The 5,353-nt window shown below is 43.7% G+C and overlaps 1 protein-coding gene across 1 annotated transcript in view; it reads left to right on the top strand.

The window, feature by feature from the left end:
• The first annotated feature begins 3,559 nt into the window (after window positions 1-3,559).
• GPATCH2L (G patch domain containing 2-like) overlaps window positions 3,560-5,353 on the top strand; it is a 36,266-nt gene continuing 34,472 nt past the window's right edge. The window contains exon 1 of the mRNA XM_008567074.1: window positions 3,560-3,607. The gene's annotated coding sequence lies outside the window, so the exon portion shown is untranslated. The remainder of the gene's footprint in view (window positions 3,608-5,353) is intronic.

The following is a 5,353-nucleotide window of genomic DNA, read 5'->3' on the forward strand; positions in this document are numbered from 1 at the left end:
TTCAACTAACAGTTTCACTCTAATGGTTAACTGAGGGAAACCTGTTGATAGACTCTTCTCAGTAAACTACTAATACTTTTGGAATAGTTAATTTGTGTCGGGCTCTGTGCTAAATGCTTTGAATTCATCATTTCCTCTCCATCCAAGAGATAGGCATGTACTATTATTATTTCCATATTACAGATGAGGAAGCAAGAGCTCGAAGAGGTTAAGCGGCCAACTCTGGACATGCTAGTCAGTTACGGAGCTTCCCCCCTCACCTCCTTCCGTCCTTCCCCCATCGTTGCCTGCTTGCAGTCTGCTCAAACCTCCTGACCGTCAGTGACTTCCTTAGTCAACAAGGGTGATGGCCTTTCCTTAGAACTGCTCACCTCCAGTTTTCCTTTTGGTCTTCTTTTTCTTAAAACTCTGCCTCCTCTGGCTTTTATACGCTAGTTCACTTCAAATGCTCTCTGTTCCTTTTGAGCCATCCCCTTTGTCCCCCACAGACTTCTCTTGCTATCGTCTTTTATTGTGTGGCTCTGTTGATGTCTTCCACCATCCCATGAAAGCAGAGCTTTCATTAAAGTTTTCTCCTGACCCAGCATTTAGTAAACAAGTATTTAATATTTAATTAACAATAGCTATTGAGCACCTACCATGTGCAAAGCACTGTGCTAGGCGCTGGTGAGAATATGATGAATAGGACAGGGTCTCCGAGACAATGGAGTAGGCTTCGTTTTTGTTCACGTAATTATACAAGAATCTCCAGAGCTTAGCACAGGACGAGGCATATTGCTGGTGCTAAGTAAATATTTGTGGAATGAGTGATTTAGGTGGGGAGGCAAACTCACACATAATTGGCTCTATTTCAAAGCTGAATGAAGAAAGTGCTGTAATGAAGACACTGGCAAGTGCTCAGAGAAAGCCAAAGGAGTGGGCAAGCAAAGGGAGGTCTTCATGGAGGTGACATTTGCATTGAGCCTTTAAATCACCCAAATCCCAGGGATGTTCAAGAACCAGCAAGTGGTATAGTGTGCTCAAGCATGATGCAGGAGGTAGTGGAAGATGGATGAAGTGACATGATCCAAATTGTGTTTGAGGAAACTCACTCTAGTGCCAGTAAAAAGAATGGCTTTTGCGGGGAGAGGCTGCAGGTGGGAAGACATGTAAGGTGGCTGCTGCATCATCCAGAAGAGTGGTTTCCAGCCCAAAGAAGGCCCATGGCACAGTGAAAACAAGGACAATGGACACAAGACTACTGTAGGAGTGCAATCCATGAGGCTTAGCATTTAACTAGATAAAGGGGTATAAGGAGAAGCAGGAACCAAAAATGGTTTTGAAACTTCTCACCAACTGAGCTCTAACCAACTGAACTAACCAGCCAGCCCTGAAACTTCTCACCTTGGTGACTATTTGTGGTGGTGATATTTCCCAAGCAGGGAACAGTAGAGAAGTGGCAGACTTGATAGGAACTATGGAAGAAACTAAGCTTTATTTTGACATCTTAAATTGGAGACGCTGGTGGTGTAAACAAGTGGAGATATCTAGCAGAAAGCTGACAATAAAAGCTGGATTTCAAGAAATTTCGGGACTTTCAGTGCTGATGGAGGCAACTGACATCATGGGAATGGATGTGATTTACGGGAGAGAATTTTCACTTAAGCAGAAAAAAAGGGCTGCTGGCTGCTGGACACCTTTGAACATTTCCATATTTCTGTCCTGTGGGAGTCACAAATTCAGTATGTCCAAAATGGAATTAATCATCCTCCCACCAAACCTGTTTCTCTTCTTAACTTCTCTAGTTGTGCAGATGGCACTGAACATTCTTGTAGTCACTCCAGCCACTCTGGCTCGAAACCTCAGTCATCTTTGTCTTTCTCTCTCTCTCTCTCTTTTTTTTTTTTTGTCTCGTCCCCTGACTCTTTTCACAATAAGTTTCACCTATAGAAAATTCTGAAAATACACAAAAACATCAGGTAGGAGATATAATCATTCATACTGGAACTATTTTGGATGTAGTATAGTGTATTAGTTTGGTCATATTCCTATGCAAGTATTGATTTAATTTCCTTTATATATGAATCATACTCTACATTTTTAGGGTAACCTTTTTACTGAAGTATAACAGTCATGTAGAAATGTATACAATCATAAATCTATGACTTTTCATGTCATTAAATATTCTTTTACAAAATCGATTTAACAAGGCTGCAAAGTATTCCATCCGTAGATGTACCATAATTTAGTTAACTAACCCCTGTTGAAAGATTCCTGACTTTTAATCTCCTCATCCCTCTCTTAGCAATACGGCAGAAATAAATTTACCTGAATTTAAAATTTTTGTGCCCACTTCCAATTATTCCTTAGAATAAAATTCTTACTGGCAGAATTTCTGGGTCAAAAGTCATGTGCATCTTAAAAAATAAACCGTTTATTTTAAAACAGTTGTAGGTTTAGGGGAAAATTATGAAAATACTATAGTTTCTATACAACCCGCACCCAATTTCCCCTATTATTAATATCTTACATTAATATAGCACACTTGTCATGATTAACCAATATTGGCACATTGTTATTAACTAAAATCCATACTTTACCCAGATTTCTTTAGTTTTTATCTAATGTCCTTTTTATATTCCAGGATACCACATTATATTTAGCTGTCATGTCTCCTTAGGCTTTTCTTGGCTGTGATAGTTTCTTAGATTTTCCTCGTCTTTGATGACTTCAATTTTTGCTCAGGTATTCTGTTGAATGTTCCTCAGTTGGGGTTTGTCTGATTTTTTTTCCTTATGATTAGACTAGAGTTATGGGTTTTGGGAGGAAAGTACCATACAGTGCCATTCTTGTCATATATGAAGTCCATATACTGTCAACATGATTGATCGCTTTTGATGTTAACCTTGATCACCCAGCTGTGGTAGTGTTTGTCAGGTGTCTTCACTGAAAGTTACTAATTTTTCCCCCTTTCCATACTGTATTCTTTGGAAGGAAGTCACTACACTCAGCCCACACTTAAGGAGTTGGGCGTTAGGCTCCACAGTGGAGTATCTACATAAATTATTTGGGATTCTTCTGTAGATTTGTCTCTTCTTCACCATTTATTAACTTAATCACTGAATTACATCAGTATGGGCTTATGATATTTCTTTTATACTTTGAGTTATAATTCAATACTACTTTGTTTTATTGCTCAAGGCATGTGTTTTTTTAATGTTCTGAGTAACTCTGTAAAATCAGCCGCTCCCAAAGGTTGTGCTAACTCTCATAGTGAAGAATGAGATCCATTTCTTCTCAACTTCACACACTCAGCCTAACGCCCCGAAAAAAGATGAGCATTCGAGTGTCTTCCCTCACGATCACCTCAGTCCTGGCAGTAGCCCCCTCCTTGCCTCTGGCCCCACCTCGGGTTTCCCCGTGGCTCCGCTCACCGTGGGCGGACGTGGGCGGGGCCGCGGGGGCGGAAGCGCTGGGGCGGGGCGGGCCCTCTATCGCGGTCAGCCCTTCCCACTCCACTACCGTCCCACCCCTCCGGCCCAGACCGGAAATGAGGTCAGAGAGGGAAGCCCCGGCGGGGGGACTCGGCCCAAAAAGCGGCGGGCGTCGGAGGTGGCTGCGGCAGCTGGTGAGGGGAGGAGTGGGTTGACAAGGTTGGGGTCCACGGGCCAGCGCCAGAGGGGATCGGGGCTCCGGACCATGGCTGAGCTGCTGAGGGCGCCATGGAGCCGCGGCGGCCGGCGGGAGGGGCGAGGGTGGCGAGGCCTTGCTTTTCGGGGCCTATCGCTCACATCCCTGGGGGTGAGGGTCGGGCCGTCCCGGGGGCGATAGTCCTCTCTTCTCTCTTCTTTCTGTTTCTCTTGGGCTTGCGACAGCGGGAGGGCCTAGTGTCCAAAGCCGTGGTCGACCTAACCCTCGGGGACGGGCGGGGGCATGATGGAGAATCCTTCGAAACACCGTTTTTCTCACAGATGTGGCCTTGTCGTGACCCTGATTACGGAGGGAGCTCAGTCGTCAGGACTGGCTTTTTGGCAGTTTCTTCCCTAAAAGGGCTGAACCCCTGCCCCTGGGGAGCCCAAATGAGAAGGTGCCTCCTGCCTCCCCAACCCCCTACCCCGTCCCCCCAGCCTCCGACCCTGCGCCTGCCTCTCTTCTCCTTTACTGTCCACCAGCTTCACGTTCCTTCCTGTGCGTGACTCAGACAGCCTTACCTCTCCCCGGGTGCGTGCCTGGACCCGGGGTCCTCTCGGACAGCACAGCCGAGACTGGAGGTGTGGGAGTCCCAGGGTTCTTCTGTCACCTACTGTTCGAATTGCAGGCTTTGAGGCAGAAAAGAATTCTGCGCAGGCGTTTGACTACAGATTGTTTGATGACTTCGTTCTACATTAAAATTTGTGCAGTTCTGCCCGAGTTTTTAAAGCAGTACTTTATTAGGGAAGTAGATTTAGACATGCTGTTCCCACTTGTTTATCTATTTTGGTCTTAGGGACAGTTGTTTACCAAACCCCACTGATGGCGTTTTAAACCACTTTTACTGCTTAAAGGGACTTGGTGTTTTTATGTATGTGCCTTTTGACACTTTGAGAAGTTTTACTTGGGTGGTAGTTTGGGAAGTAGGTGTCCTGATTGCTCCCACAGATGTGGCAAATAAGCCAGAAGACTGTTTTCCTGCCTTTGAATTTGTTGGCGTAGGGACAGCATGAAAATAGGTTTTAGAAATTCCTTTGCAAAATGAAAACTGCATAAAAGGAAATATGGCCTAAGAGTGGCGCCACACAGTTTTAAGCTCTAATTATGGTCTTGAAATACTTTGGGCTTAACAAGGGCTAGGGAAGAAGTGCTAATTTAATATGTATTGTGTTGTATAAATTATATTGCAAATTTCCCTTTAAAAGGGAATTTTGAAAATCGCTGCTACTACTCTCATCCCTTGGAGGTTTTGCCTCTGAAGTGACCCCTGAAGTGTGATTTGACGAGAATCAGTTGGGAAATAGGAAATTTTGGAAAGCAGTTATCTAGAAATCTTTGAGACTCCACCCTATCCCTGTTATTTCAGCCTTTGATATATCCTATTTTTCTGTGGTTGTGTGGCACTAAAGCATATAATTAGGGTGATCATTTTCTAAAGGATAGGAGAGGAGCTTAAAAATTGCTATTTAAAAATATTTGGCGTACTTTATAAGGTTCTATACCTAGTAGCTTCCAGGTGGTACTTGGTACCAGAATGGGTGCAAACTTAGTCTTTTTTCCATTTTTCCATTCTGAGTACAAACCTGAGTCACTACAAATTCTTGATTACTAAAACAGCAAACAGTCTTTTTTTTTTTTTTTTTTTTTTTCCTTTTTTCCTTATCCTCCACACGGTACTAAAACC

Source organism: Galeopterus variegatus, unplaced genomic scaffold (genome assembly GCF_000696425.1).
Source record: "Galeopterus variegatus unplaced genomic scaffold, G_variegatus-3.0.2 Scaffold290, whole genome shotgun sequence".
In the NCBI taxonomy this organism is placed as follows: domain Eukaryota; kingdom Metazoa; phylum Chordata; class Mammalia; order Dermoptera; family Cynocephalidae; genus Galeopterus; species Galeopterus variegatus.